The 25,829-nt window shown below is 42.3% G+C and overlaps 3 long non-coding RNA genes across 3 annotated transcripts; all 3 read left to right on the top strand.

Annotated features, from left to right (window-relative positions):
• The first annotated feature begins 1,637 nt into the window (after window positions 1-1,637).
• On the top strand, window positions 1,638-4,225 carry LOC132591842 (uncharacterized). Its single transcript, XR_009557258.1, has 3 exons — window positions 1,638-1,738; window positions 2,648-2,771; window positions 3,955-4,225. It is a non-coding gene; the product is annotated as an uncharacterized LOC132591842 (long non-coding RNA).
• A 2,057-nt stretch (window positions 4,226-6,282) lies between these two features.
• LOC132591841 (uncharacterized) lies at window positions 6,283-10,071 on the top strand. The gene is made up of 4 exons (XR_009557257.1): window positions 6,283-6,409; window positions 7,180-7,282; window positions 8,200-8,323; window positions 9,505-10,071. It is a non-coding gene; the product is annotated as an uncharacterized LOC132591841 (long non-coding RNA).
• Window positions 10,072-12,087: 2,016 nt separating this feature from the next.
• LOC132591840 (uncharacterized) lies at window positions 12,088-13,129 on the top strand. Its single transcript, XR_009557256.1, has 2 exons — window positions 12,088-12,236; window positions 13,026-13,129. It is a non-coding gene; the product is annotated as an uncharacterized LOC132591840 (long non-coding RNA).
• The last annotated feature ends 12,700 nt before the right edge of the window (window positions 13,130-25,829 follow it).

Here is a 25,829-nt window from a genome sequence, read left to right as displayed (position 1 = left end):
TGAATGTCGGGCTTGCAATTGTGACTCTCCACACCTTCTTCCATATGTGTTAAACTCCCTATGCTGCTCCAGACATAAGGAAAACATCTAATATTTCGCTAGACATTTGCCGGAACACTCTTCTAGCAGGACACCCATCTCCTACGGCTTACATAGTTTAATATTTTGCAATCTGAAAAATGGTAAAACAAAAAAATCAGGGGTGGACCAAGGGTAGATTAGGAATTACTGATAGAACCCTGAATCACTCACAGTAGTTTGGCATGGCTTTTGACTGATGACCTTTTAACAATATCAAAACAAAATCAGGACAATATCAAAACAATCTCCCAGGACATTCTATACAAGAATATCAAAACAATATCAAATATCAAATATCAAAACAATATCAAAACAATCTCCCAGGACATTCTATACAAGATCTCAAAGTAGCTGTCTTACTACAAAAGAATTTCAGAAATAGACTGGAAAGAGAAGTTGCTGAATTACAACTTATGACCAAGCTCAAAACCATGGAGGGACCTGGTTTGAACAGAGATATCGGATTCTTATCTCATTATACATGATAAGCGATCTTCAGCCATCTCAACCCTTGCTTTTTCATGCAAAACCATTTGCAGTCATTTTCGGTCATCAACAGCTATCAGTCACCCACTTCCACCACCCTTCTGAGTGATCCCCCCTCCCCTCCCCATCCCCACCCCTCCCCACCCCTTCTCTATATAAGTGCCTGGGGACCCCTATTTCACTGTATCTGAAGAAGTGTGCATGCACACGAAAGCTCATACCAAAATAAAAACTTAGTTGGTCTTTAAGGTGCTACTGAAGGAATTTTTTTATTTAAAACAAAATCACTTTTCCTCAGACCTGAAATGAGACTTAGGGAGTTGGAGAGCTATCATAGTTTCTGCTCCCAAATAATGGTATATAAAAATATGGGGCCCTGCAGCAATGGTGAAACTAACTTATGATTTAGGAATTGGGATAGCCCAGCTTGTAGAGAACGGGGCTCTTAATATTCACCCTGACACCTCCAAAGATAGGGTGGTATATAAAGGCAATCAATAAGAATAAGAATAAGAAATATCAGGGTTATAGATTTGAACCCCGTGTTGGACAAAATAGATTCCTACATTGCATGGGGTTGGATTAGATGACACTTGTGGTCCCTTCTATACAATTCTATGAATCTTTGAATTTACATAAGATCTAAGAAAAAAACACAGAGACAAGATTTATTTATGTTTAATTAAGAAACTGGGTTGACCGCTATAAGAGGTATTAATAAGATATTAGTAAAGCACAGGGCTTTGACATTTGCTTTTTCTTGGTTCCTTTGTGTTCTTAAGTTTACCAGTCTCATATATTATTGTATTGCTGCTTAATCATCTTTTTATCTTGTGGAATTTTTGCTTTGTAAGACAGATATATAAAAAGTTTGCTTCGTCACCTGTTGTTGGAAACAAAGTTATAGGCACAGAATGTTCTCAGATTCAGTCTGTTTTTTTCATTCTGAAAGTGGTTTTGTAGGTGAATTTGAGTTTCTTGCAAAGAATACATACCAGCCTGAAGTATGCCTACCACCACTATTTCTTTTTTTAAAAAGTTTTTTTTTATTGTTTCTCTTATGTTCAGTATAAAGTTCCCAACTGAGCATTCTGCCTCGGCCTTATGATAATGATGAAAACCCGATATGTTCTTCTGTCTCTCTTCACATTCACAATCTTTCTCAATCCAGGTATGTTATTACTTAAGAATTTCCTGAGCTCTGTTGGGGAACAGGGATTTATAAAAAGGTTTAGGCTATACAATATTGGAATAAAATTAGATGAGAACTGCCAAAGGTCCACCTACTTCATCATCCTGTTCTCTACATGGTCTATCATATTCCTCTGTGTAGCCTGCAAATAGGTCTTGGGGGCACCAGCATTCCCCCAACCCATAATCCCCGGTATTGGGATGCAGAAACTAATTGAGCTCAGAAAAACATTGATAGCCAGTATGGTCCTACCAAGATTGATGAGTGATATGCTCAGAACCTCTTATCCTGGTCAGCAATTTGCACTAGCTGCAGTTTCCATCATATCTCCAAAGGCAGCTCCATGTAGAATTCCTTGCAGTAATCTTACATACCAGATGTGGGTCTATCCCTGTTCAGAGAGGAGAGCAGCTAGGTCACTAGCCAAAACTGATGGAAGCCACTGGGCACTACTAAGGCCAAAAGTGACAGCTGTGGAACCAGAAGCACTCCAACCTATGCACGCACCTGTTCTTCAGAGGAGAGTGACCTCATCCAGAGCTGGTGCATACCCTGACATCCATTCTTGGGAATCAGGTGGTGTAGAGAAGAATTTGAGCTCTGAAACATCAGCGAATGGCTGATTGTAGACTTCAAAGCTCTGGATGTGCAAGCACTGTAGCTTTGTGTAAATATTCAGAGTTTGGGGAATGAACTTCATCCTTGCAGCATCCTATAGTGAAGGCGCCATTGTCCAGACTACAGAACCACTTGGAGCAATTCAGGTTGCTTACCAAAGTGACAGATAGAGATCTGAGCCAATTCTTCTAGCCAGGACATCTACCTACCTACCTACCTACCTACCTACCTACCTACCTAATTACCTTATTGAGTTTTGCTCACTTGCAGGAAAAACTGAAATCCGTGATAAAGCAACATGTCATTTATTCAGTGGTATGTGCTTCCCGGTTGTGTGTACTCCGCCACGTTTCCAGATCGGAGAATGTCGTCCGTTTGTGTTCTGCTGTGCAATGTAAGAATAATGAACGCAACACACACACACACACACACACACACACACACAAACAAACACACACACACACACACAATTTCACATGGATGTCACATTATTCAGGACAAGGTCAAGGGAGGTGGGATGCAAGTGGGAGTGTCACCCCTGTGGTGGTTGGTAGTGGGAAATGTGCAGGCTGGGCTGGCCTGAGACATTTTGGCCCCGACACAAAATAGCACCTCCCCAGTCAGGCAAGAAGGGGCGAGTGAAGATCTACGCTGGGAACACGGGTGGGAGGAAACCAGCAGTGCCTCCTATACATCAAGAGGATGCTGTAGAGGTGGCATTGCAGGGAACAGCTGGGGAGACGACAGGTTCACCCTTGAAGTACTATGTCACAGTTATTTTCCCCACCACAGCAGCAGCAACAAACGATATGTTCCTTGTGGTCAAATCTGCTGCCCCTTTGGATCCTGCCACCCAAGGCAGTCACCTCACACCTTGCCTCATGGGTGGGCTGGCCCTGTGTGGAGGTGAGCAAAGTCATACAGGGGTGAGGAGTAGGGCTAGTCCCATCAAAGCCCTCTTTTCCTCTCCTTCACCAAATATGTTTCAGAGTCTGTGGACACAGGTCAGACAACCCTCCAGCCTGTTGCTAAATGCAGCGGCGGAGCACATGAAGCGGGCTGCCAATGGCCGGCGCGCTCCTGAGGAGGGTGGGACATGTTCCCGAGGTGGCAGGGCATGGAGGGATAGCTGCTTTGGTGTACGGACCGGTGTGCACGCCCTGCAGCTAGGGATGGAGGGAGCCACCAATGGGGGTGGAGCGAGTCAGCAATGGCGGACATTTGGCGTGCCACCTGCCCATGACTCCCAAGCCTCCCCCAGCTGTCAAAACAAAGGGGGAATGGGGGGATGCCTCCGGGAAAGTGGTACAGTTCCCCGCTTCCCCCAATGACTCGTGATAGGCTCAGAAGTCATGGGCAGGCGGCGGACCAAATGTCACCCCACTCAGTGAAGACACCCAGGGCAAAAGGTCCCCACCCACCCTCTTTCTTCCACCCCTGGCTAAATGCTAAACCTGCCCAGAATAAAGCCTCAAACATCCATTATTTGATTTTGAAACAGAGACTGAACAGGGCATGTGTAACTGAGAATTGACACCCCTCCCTTTAGTCAATATTATGTTCTCCAAATATTTCAGTACTGCCTATGAGTGATGGGAAGACACGAGATCTCTGCTTGAGGAATCAACAATTCCAGCCTTATCACGACCGTTGCCAAGAATGCACTTTTGGCTCTTCTGCAGCTGAAAGACCAGAAATAAATCTCTGCTGTGAATGAGTTAAAGATCCCATCTTAACAACAACAAGAAGGACAACAAGGACAATAATACAAATCAGAAGGGACAAATGCTTCCTTTTATGTCCCTTGCTTTCTGAACATAGTTATTAGATGATGGGTAGGTTATTATATGATGGTGGCACATTCCTTTGTGTGTGTGTGTGTGTGTGTGTGTGTGTGTGTGTCTGTGTGTATGTGTGAAAATGGGCAAAGACAACATTTTGCCAGACAAACAAACAAACAAATAGGCCAGACGGCATTAGATGGTCCTTAAGTGATCCCTCGAAGTCAAAAGGAAAGTGGGTGATCTTATCAATAATATGTAGTTACCATTCATACCTTTTGATTATACCACCCACCCGAACCCTCTGCAAACCTGCAGAACACTTCTTATTTTAACTCACTGATGGTGGGTGGGTGGGTGAAATGTTTGAAGTTTTTCCAAAGCATCCATGAAGCATTACAGCCACGTCAACCGTCCCAAAATTGTCCCATTTGCCTGGAGAATTGACAGCAAATTCCGTGCTCCACAATGGTAGTTACGATTAGAGTTAATGAAAATAGAACTCAAGACTGAAGCTGCAGAGTGAATTCAATCCAACAATATTGCCTCAAGCCATGATAAATTTTTTCTTCTTCTTTAAATAGCATGGAGTTATTTCAAAATATTGTCCCAGTAACAGAATATCGTATTCAGGAGAACCTGTGATACCCATTAATAGAGTGGTCAAATAGAGATCAGTGTAGTGTTTACAACTCCCAGAAAGAATGGTATCAACAAAGAAGAAACAAATTCATGGAGGAGAAGACTATCAATGTCTACTATCCATGATGACTATATTCTTTCTCCATGGTCCGCGGCAGCAACCTTTCTGACTACTAATTGCTGGAAACTTGAGAAGTGTAGAGTGCTCTTGAACTGTGGCCCCGCTTGCACAAGCATCTTCACAAAGTTTCCAAAAAGCATCTGATTGGCCAATGTAAGCACAAGATGCTGCACTAGAAGGGCAATTGGCTTAGGTCAATAGCTCAATGGAAAAGAGATGCTGGGCATGAAGTGGCTCACAGGTCCAATCACAGCTGCTACACCTGAAACACTGGAGAGCTGCTGCCAGTCATTCCTGCCAGTACTGGACTACATAGACCACATAGATTTGGAAAGCATAATGCTGGTGGTCAACAAATCTAAAAAAAAATGTAGTATAAACTCCAACAATTGGGAAATACTTGCCTGTGTGCACTCCAATTGGAGAACAGTCTTTACCAAGGGTGTCATGCGCTTTGAAGATAGTCAAACTCAGGACACAAGGGAGAAACATGCTAAGAGAAAGGCACACTTGGCAAATCCACACTGTGATCAACTCCCGCCCAGAAACAAATGCCCCACTGTGGAAGGATGTGTGGATCCAGAATTGGCCTCCACAGTAACTCACAGACTCATTGTTAAAACCATGTTTATGTAAGACAATCTTACTCGGCTACGAATTATTAAAGAAGAAGAAGAAGAAGAAGAAGAAGAAGAAGAAGAAGAAGAAGAAGAAGAAGAAGAAGAAGAAGAAGAAGAAGAAGAAGAAGAAGAAGAAGTCATAGATCACATAGGCTTCCAAAGGCTCCTTTGTAAATGTATACTGTATTCCTATTCAAACACATATTATATTTTCTCTCCCACATAAAGAATTACAGTTCTAAATACATAATCCCTCATATTCTTTACCAATTTTGGTACTTATAAACTGCGGACACCTGTGCTGTGTCTTTTAGAACGTTGTGATTTCCGGCAGGAAGCTTAGAACTGATGACGTCATTTGTAGGAAAGGTGGAAATCAGTTCTGTCTGTATCAGAATTTGCCCATTTCAATTGTCTCAAAACAGGGAATCCAATGTGGGAAGACTCGCTCAATGGGGGAGATTGAGGGTGGTTTTGTACAGGGTCCCTAGTTCAGGTGCTTCCAGGCTTGGGTGAGACTGAGGGGGAAAGAAGTTATGAAGGTCCACTTTATGGGGTCAGGGAGTGAATCAAATGTTTAATTCCATTTTGGTCTGAGCACTGCATAGTTCTTCCTTGCATCTGGACTCATTGTCAGCTTGACCCAATCAAATGCAAGGAGTCTGGGAGGATCCTTCCTGCCACAAGAAACCCTGTGCTTATAAAAAGCTTCCTGCCAAGCCAAATTCAGCAGAAGAAACTTTCATCACTCTCTCTAACCCACCACCAGCAAGAAGTTACGTGCAGAGCTACAAATTTCCTCAAGTTGACTCCAGTTTCTATTCCAACTACTTACCAGAAAAGGCCATCTGTGTATTGCTGGGAAAAGGTAGGAATGGGCTGGGGATAACTTGGACTGCAAGGAGAGTCTTTCCAGCACAACTTTCTTCTGAGCCCATTGGCACTTAACACTCTCTGCTGTTTGCCAGTTATGGAGAATATGGAAGATTTCCTTGTGTGTTGTAGTAAACGAAACACTTAAAAGAAGGGGGAGTGGCTTCTAATTCTGCTCTGAGAACTAGCTGTGAAAATAAAGTATCCTGCCGCCATTCGGTGCATTTGTGTGTTTAGACCTTAAATAAATTCAGACAAGACTCAAATTTTTGGTTTGGTTTTTGGCAGTCGAGGTACCACTGTATACAATTCTATGACTCTTTGAATTTACATAAGATCTAAGAAACAAACACAGAGACTAGATATATGTATGTATGTATGATTAAGAAACTGGGTTGACCGCTGTAAGAGGTATTAATTAGATATTGGAAAGCATAGGGCTTTGCCATTTGCTTTTTCTTGGTTCCTTTGTGTTCTTAAGTTTACCAGTCTCATATATTATTGTATTGTTGCTTAATCATCTTTTTACCTTGTGGTATTTTTGCTTTGTAAGACAGATATATAAAAAGGTTGCTTCGTCACCTGTTGTTGGAAACAAAGTTACAGGCACAGAATGTTCTCAGATTCAGTCTGTTCTTTCATTCTGAAAGTGGTTTTGTAGGTGAATTTGAGTTTCTTGCAAAGAATACATACCAACCTGCAGTATGCCTACCACCACTATTTCTTTTTAAAAAAAGTGTTTTCTATTGTTTCTCTTATGTTCAGTATAAAGTTCCCAACTGAGCATTCTGCCTCGGCCTTATGATAATGATGAAAACCCGATATGTTCTTCTGTCTCTCTTCACATTCACAATCTTTCTCAATCCAGGTATGTTATTACTTAAGAATTTCCTGAGCTCTGTTGGGGAACAGGGATTTATAAAAAGGTTTAGGCTATACAATATTGGAATAAAATTAGATGAGAACTGTCAAAGGTCCACCTACTTCATCATCCTGTTCTCTACATGGTCTATCATATTCCTCTGTGTAGCCTGCAAATAGGTCTTGGGGGCACCAGCATTCCCCCAACCTATAATCCCCGGTATTGGGATGCAGAAACTAATTGAGCTCAGAAAAACATTGATAGCCGGTATGGTCCTACCAAGATTGATGAGTGATATGCTCAGAACCTCTTATCCTGGTCAGCAATTTGCACTAGCTGCAGTTTCCATCATATCTCCAAAGGCAGCTCCATGTAGAATTCCTTGCAGTAATCTTACATACCAGATGTGGGTCTATCCCTGTTCAGAGAGGAGAGCAGCTAGGTCACTAGCCAAAGCTGATGGAAGCCACTGGGCATTACTATGGCCAAATGTGACAGCTGTGGAACCAGAAGCACTCCAACCTATGCACGCACCTGTTCTTCAGAGGAGAGTGACCTCATCCAGAGCTGGTGCATACCCTGACATCCATTCTTGGGAATCAGGTGGTGTAGAGAAGAATTTGAGCTCTGAAACATCAGTGAATGGCTGATTGTAGACTTCAAAGCTCTGGATGTGCAAGCACTGTAGCTTTGTGTAAATATTCAGAGTTTGGGGAATGAACTTCATCCTTGCAGCATCCTATAGTGAAGGCGCCATTGTCCAGACTACAGAACCACTTGGAGCAATTCGGGTTGCTTACCAAAGTGACAGATAGAGATCTGAGCCAATTCTTCTAGCCAGGACATCTACCTACCTACCTACCTACCTACCTACCTACCTACCTACCTACCTAATCACTTTACTGAGTTTTGCTCACTTGCAGGAAAAACTGAAATCCGTGATACAGCAACATGTCATTTATTCAGTGCTGTGTGCTTCCCGGTTGTGTGTACTCCGCCACGTTTCCAGATCGGAGAATGTCGTCCGTTTGTGTTCTGCTGTGCAATGTAAGAATAATGAACGCAACACACACACACACAGACACACACACAAACACACACACACACACACACACACACAATTTCACATGGATGTCACATTATTCAGGACAAGGTCAAGGGAGGTGGGATGCAAGTGGGAGTGTCACCCCTGTGGTGGTTGGTAGTGGGAAATGTGCAGGCTGGGCTGGCCTGAGACATTTTGGCCCCGACACAAAATTGCACCTCCCCAGTCAGGCAAGAAGGGGCGAGTGAAGATCTACGCTGGGAACACGGGTGGGAGGAAACCAGCAGTGCCTCCTATACATCAAGAGGATGCTGTAGAGGTGGCATTGCAGGGAACAGCTGGGGAGACGACAGGTTCACCCTTGAAGTACTATGTCACAGTTATTTTCCCCACCACAGCAGCAGCAACAAACGATATGTTCCTTGTGGTCAAATCTGCTGCCCCTTTGGATCCTGCCACCCAAGGCAGTCACCTCACACCTTGCCTCATGGGTGGGCTGGCCCTGTGTGGAGGTGAGCAAAGTCATACAGGGGTGAGGAGTAGGGCTAGTCCCATCAAAGCCCTCTTTTCCTCTCCTTCACCAAATATGTTTCAGAGTCTGTGGACACAGGTCAGACAACCCTCCAGCCTGTTGCTAAATGCAGCGGCGGAGCACATGCAGCGGGCTGCCAATGGCCGGCGCGCTCCTGAGGAGGGTGGGACATGTTCCCGAGGTGGCAGGGCATGGAGGGATAGCTGCTTTGGTGTACGGACCGGTGTGCACGCCCTGCAGCTAGGGATGGAGGGAGCCACCAATGGGGGTGGAGCGAGTCAGCAATGGCGGACATTCGGCGTGCCACCTGCCCATGACTCCCAAGCCTCTCCCAGCTGTCAAAACAAAGGGGGAATGGGGGGATGCCTCCGGGAAAGTGGTACAGTTCCCCGCTTCCCCCAATGACTCGTGATAGGCTCAGAAGTCATGGGCAGGCGGCGGACCAAATGTCACCCCACTCAGTGAAGACACCCAGGGCAAAACGTCCCCACCCACCCTCTTTCTTCCACCCCTGGCTAAATGCTAAACCTGCCCAGAATAAAGCCTCAAACATCCATTATTTGATTTTGAAACAGAGACTGAACAGGGCATGTGTAACTGAGAATTGACACCCCTCCCTTTAGTCAATATTATGTTCTCCCAATATTTCAGTGCTGCCTATGAGTGATGGGAAGACACGAGATCTCTGCTTAAGGAATCAACAATTCCAGCCTTATCACAACCGTTGCCAAGAATGCACTTTTGGCTCTTCTGCAGCTGAAAGACCAGAAATAAATCTCTGCTGGGAATGAGTTAAAGATCCCATCTTAACAACAACAACAACAAGGACAACAAGGACAATAATACAAATCAGAAGGGACAAACAGTTCATCATGTCCCTTGCTTTCTGAATATAGTTATTAGATGATGGTGGTTCATTCATATATATATATATATATATATATATATATATATATATATATATATATGAAAATGGGCCAAGTGCAAATGGGTCATATGTTGAAGGGGAGGAAAATCTGCATTTTGTAGTTTGAAAATATATTTTTCATTTTCATTGTAAATTTTCTACAATCAGACCATAAAATATTGGGCTGGTTTATTATTACTATGATTAGCCCTACTTATTAATCACTTTTCTTTGACAAAAAGAAAGCCAAAGAAACTTAAGAAATAGTGCAAATATTATCACCAGCAGAATACCATTCAAAATAAAAACCTAAAAACGTATTAGTATTTGTGGTGTGTGTATATATATATATATATATATATATATATATATATATATATATATATATAATGTGTGTGTATCTGTGTGTTAACACATCACACACACTGAAAGAGATTGCAGGTTTTTAAATCCTGTCCAATGCATGGGTCGAAGTTGTGGGAAAAGACAACATTTTGCCAGACAAACAAACAAACAAATAGGCCAGACGGCATTAGATGGTCCTTAAGTGATCCCTCGAAGTAAATAGGAAAGTGGGTGATCTTATCAATAATATGTAGTTACCATTCATACCTTTTGATTATACCACCCACCCGAACCCTCTGCAAACCTGCAGAACACTTCTTATTTTAACTCACTGATGGTGGGTGGGTGGGTGAAATGTTTGAAGTTTTTCCAAAGCATCCATGAAGCATTACAGCCACGTCAACCGTCCCAAAATTGTCCCATTTGCCTCTGCCCACCAGCCCGGCTTCTAGGGAGGGGCAGCCTGCGGCCCCCACTTTCCCCGCGGTGGGTACGCCCTTGTGGGGGGGGCAGCTGGCTTCTAGAGTAGGGCAGCTGCCCTAACTGGCCCCGTGGTGGGTACGCCCTTGGTGGTCAAATAGAGATCAGTGTAGTGTTTACAACTCCCAGAAAGAATGGTATCAACAAAGAAGAAACAAATTCATGGAGGAGAAGACTATCAATGTCTACTATCCATGATGACTATATTCTTTCTCCATGGTCCGCGGCAGCAACCTTTCTGACTACTAATTGCTGGAAACTTGAGAAGTGTAGAGTGCTCTTGAACTGTGGCCCCGCTTGCACAAGCATCTTCACAAAGTTTCCAAAAAGCATCTGATTGGCCAGTGTAAGCACAGGATGCTGCACTAGAAGGGCAATTGGCTTAGGTCAATAGCTCAATGGAAAAGAGATGCTGGGCATGAAGTGGCTCACAGGTCCAATCACAGCTGCTACACCTGAAACACTGGAGAGCTGCTGCCAGTCATTCCTGCCAGTACTGGACTACATAGACCACATAGATTTGGAAAGCATAATGCTGGTGGTCAACAAATCTAAAAAAAAATGTAGTATAAACTCCAACAATTGGGAAATACTTGCCTGTGTGCACTCCAATTGGAGAACAGTCTTTACCAAGGGTGTCATGCGCTTTGAAGATAGTCAAACTCAGGACACAAGGGAGAAACATGCTAAGAGAAAGGCACACTTGGCAAATCCACACTGTGATCAACTCCCGCCCAGAAACAAATGCCCCACTGTGGAAGGATGTGTGGATCCAGAATTGGCCTCCACAGTAACTCACAGACTCATTGGTAAAACCATGTTTATGTAAGACAATCTTACTCGGCTACGAATTATAGAAGAAGAAGAAGAAGAAGAAGAAGAAGAAGAAGAAGAAGAAGAAGAAGAAGAAGAAGAAGAAGTCATAGATCACATAGGCTTCCCAAGGCTCCTTTGTAAATGTATACTGTATTCCTATTCAAACACATATTATATTTTCTCTCCCACATAAAGAATTACAGTTCTAAATACATAATCCCTCATATTCTTTACCAATTTTGGTACGTAGAAACTGCGGACACCTGTGCTGTGTCTTTTAGAACATTGTGATTTCCGACAGGAAGCTTAGAACTGATGGCGTCATTTGTAGGAAAGGTGGAAATCAGTTCTGTCTGTATCAGAATTTGCCCATTTCAATTGTCTCAAAACAGGGAATCCAATGTGGGAAGACTCGCTCAATGGGGGAGATTGAGGGTGGTTTTGTACAGGGTCCCTAGTTCAGGTGCTTGCAGGCTTGGGTGAGACTGAGGGGGAAAGAAGTTATGAAGGTCCACCTTATGGGGTCAGGGAGTCAATCAAATGTTTCATTTCATTTTGGTCTGAGCACTGCATAGTCCCTCCTTGCATCTGGACTCATTGTCAGCTTGACCCAATCATATGCAAGGAGTCTGGGGGGATCCTTCCTGCCACAATACACCCTGTGCTTATAAAAAGCTTTCTGCCAAGCCGAATTCAGCAGAAGAAACTTTCATCACTCTCTCTAACCCACCACCAGCAAGAAGTTACGTGCAGAGCTACAAATTTTCTCAAGTTGACTCCAGTTTCTATTCCAACTACTTACCAGAAAAGGCCATCTGTGTATTGCTGGGAAAAGGTAGGAATGGGCTGGGGATAACTTGGACTGCAAGGAGAGTCTTTCCAGCACAACTTTCTTCTGAGCCCATTGGCACTTAACACTCTCTGCTGTTTGCCAGTTATGGAGAATATGGAAGATTTCCTTGTGTGTTGTAGCAAACAAAACATTTAAAAGAAGGGGGAGTGGCTTCTAATTCTGCTCTGAGAACTAGCTGTGAAAATAAAGTATCCTGCAGCCATTCGGTGCATTTGTGTGTTTAGACCTTTAACCTCCCCCTTAAATAAATTCAGACAAGACTCAAATTTTTGCTTTGGTTTTTGGCAGTCGAGGTACCACTGTATACAATTCTGTGACTCTTTGAATTTACATAAGGTCTAAGAAACAAACACAGAGACTAGATATATGTATGTATGTATGTATGATTAAGAAACTGGGTTGACCGCTGTAAGATGTATTAATTAGATATTAGTAAAGCACAGGGCTTTGACATTTGCTTTTTCTGGGTTCCTTTGTGTTTTTAAGTTTACCAGTCTCATATATTATTGTATTGTTGCTTAATCATCTTTTTACCTTGTGGTATTTTTGCTTTGTAAGACAGATATATAAAAAGGTTGCTTCGTCACCTGTTGTTGGGAAACAAAGTTATAGGCACAGAATGTTCTCAGATTCAGTCTGTTTTTTCATTCTGAAAGTGGTTTTGTAGGTGAATTTGAGTTTCTTGCAAAGAATACATACCAACCTGCAGTATGCCTACCACCACTATTTCTTTTTAAAAAAAGTGTTTTCTATTGTTTCTCTTATGTTCAGTATAAAGTTCCCAACTGAGCATTCTGCCTCGGCCTTATGATAATGATGAAAACCCGATATGTTCTTCTGTCTCTCTTCACATTCACAATCTTTCTCAATCCAGGTATGTTATTACTTAAGAATTTCCTGAGCTCTGTTGGGGAACAGGGATTTATTAAAAAAAAAAAGGTCCATACCCTGACAGTCTTGAGAATCAGGTGGTGTAGAGAAGAAATTGAGCTCCCTAACATCAGTGAATGGCTGATTATAGACTTCAAAGCTCTGGATGTGCAAGCTCTGTTGTTTTGTGTAAATATTCAGAGTTTGGGGGATCCACTTCATCCCTGCAGCATTCCACAGTGAAGGCGCCATTGTACAGACAACAGAACTACTTGGAGCAATTCAGGTTGCTTACCAAAGTGACAGATAGAGATCTGAACCTACCTACCTACCTACCTACCTACTTACTTTATTGAGTTCTGCTCATTTGCAGGAAGAACTGAGACCCGTGGTTTTATAACATGTCATTTATTCGGTGGTATGTGCATCGCGTTTGAATGTCCTCCGCCAAGTTTCGAAATCGGAACATGTCGTCTGTATTATAGTTGCTGTGTAACGTAATAATAATGAACACAACACACATAAACACACGGCTTCATATGAATGCCACATTTTTCGGCACAGGGTCAAGGGAGGTGGGGTGCGAGTGTGAGTGTGAGTGTCACCCCTGTTGTGGTTGGTAATGGGAAATGTGCAGGCAGGGCTGGCTTAAGACATTTTGGCCCCGACACAAAATAGCGCCTCCCCAGTCAGGCAAGAAGGGGCGAGTGAAGATCTACGCTGGGAACACGGGTGGGAGGAAACCAGCAGTGCCTCCTGTTCATCAAGAGGATGCTGTAGAGGTGGCATTGCGGGGAGCAGCTGGGGAGACGACAGGTTCACCCTTCAAGAACTATGCCACAGTTATTTTCCCCACCACAGCAGTGGCAACAAACGATATGAATCACAGACCGAACATGTCATGTGTACCTGAGAATTGACACTGCTCCCTTTAGTCAATATTATGTTCTCCAAATATTTCAGTACTGCCTCTGAGTGATGTGAAGACGACCAGATCTCTGCTTGAGGAATCAACAATTCCAGATTTATCACAACCATTACCAATGGTTGCACTTTTGGCTCTTCTGCAGCTGAACGACCAGAAATAAATCTCTGCTGTGAATGAGTTAAAGATCCCATCTTAACAACAACAACAAGGACAATAATACAAATCAGAAGGGACAAGCAGTTCTTTTATGTCCCTTGCTTTCTGAATACAGTATAGTTATTAGATGATGGGGAGGTTATTAGATGATGGTGGTACATTCTGTGTTAGATATATATGAGAAAATGGGCCAAGTGCAAATGGGTCATATGTGAAAGAGGAGGAAAATCTGCATTTTGTAGTTTCAAAATATATTTCTCATTGTCATTGTAACTTTTCTACAATCAGACCATGAAATATGGGGCTGGTTAATTATTACTATAATTAGCACTACTTATTAATCACTTTTCTTTGAGAAAAAGAAAGCCAAAGAAACTTAAGAAATACTACAAACATTTTTACCAGCAGAATATCAAGTCAAAATAAAAACAAATTACTATTATTATTAGTGTGTGTGTGTGTGTGTGTGTGTGTTTCTATATATATGTCATGTGTAACACATCATTGTGGGCATTGTGGGTTAAACAGAGTCTACGGTCAGCGGTTCAAATCCTCACGACGGGGTGAGCTCCCGTTGCTCGGTTCCAGCTCCTGCCAACCTAGCAGTTCGAAAGCACGTCAAAGTGCAAGTAGATAAATAGGTTCCACTACAGTGGGAAGGTAAACGGCATTTCTGTGCGCTGCTCTGGTTCACGAGAAGCGGCTTTGTCATGCTGGCCACATGACACACACTGAAAGAGACTGCAGGTTTCTAAACCCTTTCCAATGCATGGGTCAAAGTTGTGGCAAAAGACAAACATTTTCCCAGACTAACAAATGAACGAACGAAAGAATGAACAAACAAACAAACAAGCCAGACAGCATTAGATGGTCCTTAAGTGATTCCTCGAAGTCAATAGGAAAGTGGGTGATGTTATGAATAATATCTACCGGTAGTTAGCATTCATACCTTTGGATTATACCATCCACCCAAACCCTCTGCAAACCTGCAGAACACTTCTTATTTTAACTCACTGAAAGCAAATTCCGTGCTCCACAATGGTAGTCAGCTACAGGTAGGTACCGTGTTGGTCTGACGTAGTCAAAACAAAATTAAAAAAATTCCTTCCAGTAATGCCTTAGAGACCAACTAAGTTTGTGATTGGTGTGAGATTTCGTGTTCACGCACACTTCTTCAGATATGGTAGTCAACATTAGAGTTAAGGAAAATGGGACTCAAGACTGAAGTCACAGATTGAATCCAATCCATCAATATTGCCTCAAGCCACTATAAATATAATTATTATTTAGATAGCATGGAGCTAATTCAAAATATTGTCCCAGTAACACAATATCGTATTCAGGAAAACCTGTGAAACCCATTAGTAGAGTGGTCATATAGAGATTTCTGTAGTGTTTACAACTCCCAAAAAGAAATCATAGAATCATAGAATCATAGAGTTGGAAGAGACCACAAGGGCCATCCAGTCCAACCCCCTGCCAAGCAGGAAACACCATCAAAGCATTCCTGACAGATGGCTGTCAAGCCTCTGCTTAAAGACCTCCAAAGAAGGAGACTCCACCACACTCCTTGGCAGCAAATTCCACTGCCGAACAGCTCTTACTGTCAGGAAGTTCTTCCTAATGTTTAGGTGGAATTTTCTTTCTTGTAGTTTGAATCCGTTGCTCCTTGTCCGCTTCTCTGGAGCAGCAGAAAACCTTTCTCCCTCCTCTATATGACATCCTTTTATATATTTGAACATGGTTATCATATCACCCCTTAACCTTCTCTTCTCCAGGCTAAACATACCCAGCTCCCTAAGCCGTTCCTCATAAGGCATCGTTTCCAGGCCTTTGACCATTTTGGTTGCCCTCTTCTGGACACGTTCCAGCTTGTCAGTATCCTTCTTGAACTGTGGTGCCCAGAACTGGACACAGTACTCCAGGTGAGGTCTGACCAGAGCAGAATACAGTGGTACTATTACTTCCCTTGATCTAGATGCTATACTCCTATTGATGCAGCCCAGAATTGCATTGGCTTTTTTAGCTGCTGCATCACACTGCTGACTCATGTCAAGTTTGTGGTCTACCAAGACTCCTAGATCCTTTTCACATGTACTGCTCTCAAGCCAGGTGTCTCCCATCCTGTATTTGTGCCTTTCATTTTTTTTGCCCAAGTGTAGTACTTTACATTTCTCCTTGTTAAAATTCATCTTGTTTGCTTTGGCCCAGTTGTCTAATCTGTTAAGGTCATTCTGAAGTGTGATCCTGTCCTCTGGGGTGTTAGCCACCCCTCCCAATTTGGTGTCATCTGCAAACTTGCTCAGGATGCCCTCAAGCCCATCATCCAAGTCATTGATAAAGATGTTGAACAAGACTGGGCCCAAGACAGAACCCTGTGGCACCCCACTAGTCACTACTCTCCAGGATGAGGAGGAGCCATTGATGAGCACCCTTTGGGTTCGGTCAGTAAGCCAGCTACAAATCCACTGAATGGTAGCATTGTCTAGCCCACATTTTACCAGCTTCTTTACAAGAGTATCATGGGGCACCTTGTCAAAGGCCTTGCTGAAATCAAGATAGGCTACATCCACAGCGTTCCCTTCATCTACCAGGCTTGTAATCCTGTCAAAAAATGAGATCAGATTAGTCTGACATGACTTATTTTTCAGGAACCCATGCTGACTTTTAGTGATCACAGAGTTTCTTTCTAGGTGCTCACAGACTGTTTGCTTAATGATCTGCTCTAGAATCTTTCCTGGTATTGATGTCAGGCTGACTGGGCGGTAATTGTTTATCAAATGCTATCAAAGAAGATGAAACAAATTCATGGAGGAGAAGACTGTCAATGTCTACTACCCATCAGGGCTATAGTCATAGCTGCCAAGTTATCCCTTTTTTTCAGGGATTTTCCATTATGCTGAATAGGCTTCCTCGCGAGAAAAGGGAAAACTTGGCAGCTATGGCTATAGTCTGTCTCCATGGTCAGAGGCAGTAATGTTTCTGAATGCCAATTTCTGGAAGCTTCAGAACAGTAGAGTGCTCTTGAACTCTGGTCCTGCTTGCACAAGCATCTTCACAAAGTTTCCCAAAAGCATCTGGTTGGCCAGTGTGAGCACAGGATGCTGGGTTAGAAGGGCAATTGGCCTAGGCCAAACTCAATGGTAGAGAGTTGCTCACAGGTCCAATCATAGCTGCAGCGAAAATGCCACAGCGGAAATATTGGAGAGCTGCTGCCAGTCATTCTTGACAATACTGACCTACATAGACCACTGGCTTGACTTGTGAAGCTTCCTTTGTAAATGTATCCTGTATTCCTATTCAAATATGGATTATATTTTCTCTCCCATATAAAGAATTACTGTTCCAAATGCGTTGTCCCTCATATCGTTTACCAATTTTGATATTTAGAAACTGTGCTTTGTCTTTTGGAAAGCTGTGATTTCTGGCAGGAAGCTAAGAACTGATGACATCATTTCTAGGAAAGGTGCAGATCAGTTCTGTTTGCGTCATAATCTGCCCATTTCAATTGTCTCAAAACAGACGTTGGTCAGGGAACCCAATGTGAGAAGATTCACTCAATGGGGGAGATTGAGAGTGGTTTTGTAGAGGGTCCCTAGTTCAGGTGCTTGCAGGCTTGGGTGAGACTGAGGCGGGGAAAGTAGTTATGAAGGTCCACTTCATGGGGGCAGGGAGTTAATCAAATGTTTCATTTCATTTTGGTCTGAGCACTGCATATTCCTTCCTTGCATCTGGACTCATTGTCAGCCTGACCCAATCAAATGCAAGGAGTCTGGGAGGATCCTTCCTGCCACAAGACACCCTGTGCTCATAAAAAGCCTTCTGCCAAGTCGAATTCAGCAGAAGAAACTTTCATCACTCTCTCTAACCCTCCACCAGCAAGAAGTTATGTGCAGAGCTACAAATTTTCTCAAGTTGACTCCAATTTCTCATCCAACCACTTACCTGAAAAGGCCATCTGTGTATTGCTGGGAGAAGGTAGGAATGGGCTGGGGATAACTTGGACTGCAGGGAGAGTCTTTGCATGGACAGGCGGAGTCCCCCCAAACCCCAAGTGACCCCTGAGCTGAATAATGACTCAGACAACGTGTTATGGGATTAAAATTGGCCACAACTTTATTAAGATACAAGTGTAGGAAGACCTTGGCTCAGGCATTGGGCGTTATCCTTCCCCAGTCCCCAACCGGGGATCTGGGGGACTTCAGGGTTATCCAGAATGTATGGGGGTTGGGCTAGCTCTGGAGAACATATGTTCAAGCAGAGAGAGCCCACCCCTGTTCGCTGCCGCTGGAGGGGAAAGCAATGACAGCCATTCGGTGTATGGACAATGCTTCCCCCCAAGACCCCTTTAACGAGTGGAACCCTGATCTTGATGCCGCAAAGGGGGTGAGGTCACCGCCTCACACACACCCCTTTAGGAAGATAGCCAAAAGGAATCTGCCCAAGGCCTGAAACCACCAATGTTGTAACGTATATACAATTTGAACTATTTTAAAATGATTTATTTTATTTCTTTTTGTCTTATTATTATTTTTTAAATTTAAAAAAGACTTTATTTCGAATCTTTAAAATATACAACACAAGACACAAATATAAACAATGTTAAAATCAATCATGTACATGAATATTAATTCCCCTTTACCCGCCCTTTCCCTCCCCTTTCCCCCTACACTTCCCTCCGCACTATTCCGACCTCCCTTTCCACTCTAGTAATCACTCGTGCATTTATTTCCAATACAATTCTGTATTGCTATTGAGAATACTAACTTTATTTTTTTCCTTCATATCCCCTACTCAACGCATATTAACATATCCTCTTTCGAACAATGTTTTCTCATATACTCGTCGTAACTTTCCCACTCTTTTCTTAGTTTTTGCTTCAACTGGTCCCTTACAGCTGCTGTTAGTCTTGCCATCAATAGATATTCGCTTAATTTATTGATCCATTCTTCTACAGATGGTATTCTAGCAGTTTTCCAATTTGCTGCTATCAGCATTCTTGCTGCTGTGCTTGCATATAGGAATACTTTTATATTTTCCTTTGGGATTTCCTCCTTTAGTAGGCCTAATAAATACATTTCTGGTTTTTTTGGTATTGACCGTTTCATCATTTTTTTCATTTCTTCATGTATAATGTTCCAAAATTTTGCTATCTCCTCACATTTCCACCATACGTGTATAAAAGTTCCCGGTTCTTTGCTACATCTCCAGCACAAATTGGATTTAATTTTATAAATCTTCACCAGTTTCACAGGCGTTAAATACCACCTGTAGAAGATTTTTTTTAAAAAATTTTTTAGATTGTTAGCAGCTGTAAATTTAATATCCTGTCCCCACAGTTTATCCCATTGTTCAATAGTAATTATATGGCCGAGATCTTTTGACCATTTTATCATTACCTCTTTCGTACTCTCTTCCATAAGATCCCAATTTAAGAGTAAGCTGTATGTTTTGGATAATACTTTCTTTTTTATTTTGGATGCCTTCTATTTCAAATTTAGAACTTTCTTTTGCAAAGCCTAATTTTTTATCTTTTTGAAAGATACTGGTTAGCTGTATATATTGCCAATTGTTAATTCCCATCTTTTTAAATTCTTCATATTCCTTCAATTTGTAATTTCCTTGTTCTTCGTTTATTAAATCTCTATACGTAGGCCATTTCTTTTCAGTATTTAGTTTTTTAATGGCATGTGCCTCAACTGGTGAGATCCACCATGGGGTCAACGGTTCCACAAATCTCTTATATCTCCTCCATACTTTATATAATGCTCCTCTCAGTATGTGATTTGAAAACTCTTTATTTATTTTTTCTTTGTCATAATTTAGGTACATGTGCCAGCCGAAACTGCAATTGTAGCTTTCCAGATCCAAAATTCTATTTTCACCCAATTTAATCCAATCTTTTATCCAAATTAAACATTCTGCCTCGTAATATAATTTCAAATTTGGTAATGAAAACCCTCCCCTATCCCTTCTTTCTGTTAATAATTTATATTTAATCCGTGCTCTTTTTCCCTGCCAAATAAAATTCGTGATGTCTCTTCGCCAAACCTCGAAACACTCATCCTTTATTATAATGGGAATTGTCTGAAATAGATATAACATCCTTGGTAGAATATTCATTTTGATTATTGAAAGCCTCCCTAATATTGATAATTGTAATTTCTCCCATTTTTGCAAATCCTTTTTGATTTCACTCCACACTTTCTCATAATTGTTTTTATATAAATTTATATTTTTCATCATTATGTTTATGCCTAAATATTTAGCTTTATTCACAATTTTAGCCCTATTGCTGTTTCTAATTCCTTTTGCTCTTTTTCTTGCATATTTTTTACTAATAACTTTGTTTTTTCTTTATTTAATTTGAAACCAGATACTTTTCCAAATTCATTAATCATTTCCAATGCCTTACTTATACTTGTTTCAAGGTTTTCCGTTGTTATTATAATGTCATCGGCATTTGTCTTATTTTACACTGATGTATGTTATATATTATTGCGATTGCTATTCGAATATGGGCCTATGGCCGTAATAAAGCTATCTATCTAATGTTGTAACATATTGTTACGTAGCAACTCCCGTGTACCTGTGGAAAAAGGGGTTAACCTGCAAAGAAAACTTCAATTAGGGTGCAGAGGGTGCAGCCAACTGCTGCTTGGAGATAAGATTCAAATTCTATTGTGAGTGCTCTCCTGGCAACACCTCCCCAGGGGGTTGGACGATTGGTTGGGGTAGGCGGAGACCCCAGGTAGCCAGCCTGGAGAGGCAGTGGCCAGATCCTAACTACCAGATAGCAACTGTGTGGTCCAGGGGACTGTGTGCAACCATGAAAAAATTGCCCCCTGTTTAATGTGGGGAGCGGTCATTCCAGCACAACTTTCTTCTACCAACCTGCAGTATGCCTACCACCACTCTTTCTTTTTTTTAAAAGTGTTTTCTATTGTTTCTCTTATGTTCAGTATAAAGTTCCCAACTGAGCATTCTGCCTCGGCCTTATGATAATGATGAAAACCCGATATGTTCTTCTGTCTCTCTTCACATTCACAACCTTTCTCAATCCAGGTATGTTATTACTTAAGAAATTCCTGAGCTCTGTTGGGGAACAGTGATTTATAAAAAGGTTTAGGCCGCAAAAAAATAGAATAAAATTAGATGAAAACTGCCAAAGGTCCACCTACTTCATCATCCTGTTCCCTGCATGGTCTATCAAACAGCTGTAGAACCAGAAGCACTCCAGGCTATGCACCTGCTTCTTCAGAGGAGAGTGACCTCATCCAGAGAAGGTCCATACCCTGACATCCAGTCTTGGGAATCAGGTGGTGTAGAGAGGAAATTGAGCTCTGAAACATCAGTGAATGGCTGATTATAGACTTCAAAGCTCTGGATGTGCAAGCTCTGTAGTTTTGTGTGAATATTCAGAGTTTGGGGAATCCACTTCATAGTGAAGGCGCCATTGTACAGACCACAGAACTACTTGGAGCAATTCAGGTTGCTTACCAAAGTGACAGATAGAGATCTGAATCAAATCTTCTAGCCAGGACACATAATTACTTACCAACCTACCTACCTACCTACCTACTTACTTTATTGAGTTCTGCTCACTTGCAGGAAGAACTGAGGTCCTTGATACAGCAACATGTCATTTATTCGGTGGTATGTGCTGGCTGTTTGCATGTCCTCCGCCACGTTTCGAAATCGGAACATGTCGTGCGTTTTTGAGTTGCTGTGTAACGTAAGAATAATGAACGCAACACACACAAACACACGGATTCACATGAATGTCACATTTTTCGGGACAAGGTCAAGGGAGGTGGGATGCAAGTGGGAGTGTCACCCCTGTGGTGGTTGGAAATGGGAAATGTGCAGGCAGGGCTGGCCTGAGACATTTTGGCCCCGACACAAAATAGCACCTCCCCAGTCAGGCAAGAAGGGGCGACTGAAGATCTACGCTGGGAAAATGGGTGTGTGTGTGGGGGGGGAACCAGCAGTGCCTCCTATTCATCAAGAGGTGGCATTGCAGGGAGCAGCTGGGGAGATGACAGATTCACCCTTGAAGAACTATGCCACAGTTATTTTCCCCACCACAGCAGCAGCAACAAACGATATGAATCACAGACCGAACATGGCATGTGTAACTGAGAATTGACATCCCTCCCTTTAGTCAATATTATGTTCTCCAAATATTTCAGTACTGCCTATGAGTGATGGGAAGACACCAGATCTCTGCTTGAGGAATCAGCAATTCCAGCTTTATCACAACCGTTACCAAGAATGCACTTTTGGCTCTTCTGCAGCTGAAAGACCAGAAATAAATCTCTGCTGTGAATGAGTTAAAGATCCCATCTTAACAACAACAACAAGGACAACAAGGACAATAATACAAATCAGAAGGGACAAATGCTTCCTTTTATGTCCCTTGCTTTCTGAACATAGTTATTAGTTGATGGGGAGGTTATTAAGATGATGGTGGTACATTCTGTGTTTGTATATATATATAGTATATATATATATAGTATATATAGTATATATATATATATATATATATATATATATATATATATATATATATAATGGGTCATATGTGGAAGGGGAGGAAAATCTGCATTTTGTAGTTTCAAAATATATTTTTCATTGTCATTGTAAATTTTCTACAATCAGGCCATAAAATATTGGGCTGATTTACTATTACTATAATTCACCCTAGTTATTAATCACTTTTCTTTGAGAAACAGAAAGCCAAAGAAACTTAAGAAATAGTAGAAATATCATTACCAGTAGAATACCAAGTCAAAATAAAAACATATTACTATTATTATTATTATTATTATTGTGTGTGTGTGTGTCATGTGTAACACATCATTAGGACGCGGGTGGCATTGTGGGTTAAACAGAGCCTAGGGCTTGCCGATTAGAAGGTCAGCAGTTCGAAAGCACGTCAAAGTGCAAGTAGATAAATAGGTACCGCTCCAAGCGGGAAGGTAAACGGCGTTTCCGTGCGCTGCTCTGGTTCACCAGAAGTGGCTTTGTCATGCTGGCCACATGACCTGGAAGCTGTACGCCAGCTCCCTTGGCCAATAACGTAAGTTGAGTGCCGCAACCCCAGAGTAAGTCACGACTGGACCTAATGGTCAGGGGTCCCTATACCTTTACCTTTAACACATCACACAAACTGAAAGAGACTGCAGGTTTCTATATCCTGTCCATTGGATGGGTCAAAGTTGTGGGAAAAGACAAACATTTCCCCAAACAAACAAACAAACGGGCCAGGCAGCATTAGATGGTCCTTTTGTGGTTCCTCAAAGTCAATAGGAAAGTGGGTGATGTTATCAATAATATCTAGTTAGCATTCATACCACCCACCCGAACCCTCTGAAAACCTGCAGAACACTTCTTATTTTAACTCACTGTTGGTGGGTGGGTGGGTGAAATGTTTGAAGTTTTTCCAAAGCATCCATGAAGCCTTACAGACACATCGACCATTCCAAAATTGTCCCATCTGCCTGGAGAATTGACAGCAAATTCCATGCTCCACAATGGTAGTCAGCTACAGGTAGGTAGCCATGTTGGTCTGACATGGTCGAAACAAAATTTTAAAAATTCCTTCCGGTAGCGCTAGAGACCAACTAAGTTTATGATTGGTACGAGGTTCTTCAGATATGGTAGTCAGCATTAGAGTAAAGGAAAATGGAACTCAATACTGAAATCACAAAGTGAATCCAATCCATCAATATTGCCTCAAGCCACTATAAATATAATTATTCTTTAGATAGCATGGAGCTAATTCAAAATATTGTCCCAGTAACACAATATCGTATAGAGGAAAACCTGTGAAACCCATTAGTAGAGTGGTCATATAGAGATTGGTGTAGTGTTTACAACTCCCAAAAAGAAATGCTATCAAAGAAGAAGATACAAATTTATGGAGGAGAAGACTGTCAGTGTCTACTACCCATCAGGGCTATATTCTGTCTCCATGGTCAGAGGCAGTAATGTTTCTGAATGCCAATTTCTGGAAGCTTCAGAACAGTAGAGTGCTCTTGAACTCTGGTCCTGCTTGCACAAGCATCTTCACAAAGTTTCCCACATGCATCTGGTTGGCCAGTGTGAGCACAGGATGCTGGGTTAGAAGGGCAATTGGCCTAGGCCAAACTCAATGGTAGAGAGTTGCTGACAGGTCCAATCATAGCTGCAGCAAAAATGCCACAGCGGAAATACTGGAGAGTTGCTGCCAGTCATTCTTGACAATACTGACCTACAAAGACCATTGGCTTGACTTCTGGAGCTTCCTTTGTAAATGTATCCTGTATTCCTATTCAAATATGGATTATATTTTCTCTCCCATATAAAGGATTACCGTTCCAAATGCGTTGTCCCTCATATCGTTTACCAATTTTGATATTTAGAAACTGTGCTTTGTCTTTTGGAAAGCTGTGATTTCTGGCAGGAAGCTAAGAACTGATGACATCATTTGTAGGAAAGGTGCAGATCAGTTCCGTTTGCGTCATAATCTGCCCATTTCAATTGTCTCAAAACAGACGTTGGTCAGGGAACCCAAGGTGAGAAGATTCACTCAATGGGGGAGATTGAGAGTGGTTTTGTAGAGGGTCCCTAGTTCAGGTGCTTGCAGGCTTGGGTGAGACTGGGGGGGGGAGTAGTTATGAAGGTCCACTTTATGGGGTCAGGGAGTCAATCAAATGTTTCATTTCATTTTGGTCTGAGCACTGCATAGTCCTTCCTTGCATCTGGACTCAATGTCAGCCTGACCCAATCAAATGCAAGGTGTCTGGGAGGATCCTTCCTGCCACAAGACACCCTGTGCTTATAAAAAGCCTTCTGCCAAGCTGAATTCAGCAGAAGAGCCTTAAAGCTACAAGGGAAAAGGATCTTAATACTATTATGGAAGATTCCGTATAGAATAGCATTTGGTCACCTAAACAGCTCAAATCTGCACCTGCATATGCACATGTGAAGGCTCTCTGAAAGTTGTACACAGATGGCCTTGTATGCCAGTTCAATTTCCACACACAAACTCTCAGTCTTCCCAACTTTGTTGGAGGGTTGCTCCCATAAAGGCACTTTTCTTTCCATTTCTTGTGGGAATGCCCACGGGTCTCAGCTATTTGGATGGAAGTGTTTGCAGAAATATCATAGAATCATAGAGTTGGAATGGACCCCGAGGGTTATCTATTCCAACCCCCTGCAATGCAAGAATCTCAGCTAAAGCATCCTGACAGAAGGCCATCCAACCTTTGCTCAAAAACCTACAAGGAAGGAGAGTCCACCACCTCTCTTGGGAGTCTGTTCCATGGCTGAACAGTTCTCACTATCATTAAGTTTTTCCGAACGTTTAGTCGGAATCTCCTTTCTTGAAACTTGAAGCTGCTGTATGTTTCCGAGCACAATTCAAAGTGTTGGTACTAACCTTTAAAGCCCTAAATGGCATCAGTCCAGTATACCTAAAGGAGCGTCTCCAACCCCATCGTTCTACCCAGACACTGAGGTCCAGTGCCGAGGGCCTTCTGGCGGTTCCCTCCCTGCGAGAAGCCAAGTTACAGGGAACCAGGCAGAGGGCCTTCTCGGTAGTGGCACCCACCCTGTGGAACACCCTCGCACCAGAT

Source organism: Zootoca vivipara, chromosome 3, assembly GCF_963506605.1.
Source record: "Zootoca vivipara chromosome 3, rZooViv1.1, whole genome shotgun sequence".
NCBI classification, from domain to species: domain Eukaryota; kingdom Metazoa; phylum Chordata; class Lepidosauria; order Squamata; family Lacertidae; genus Zootoca; species Zootoca vivipara.
This window is presented reverse-complemented; position numbering and strand designations above follow the sequence as displayed.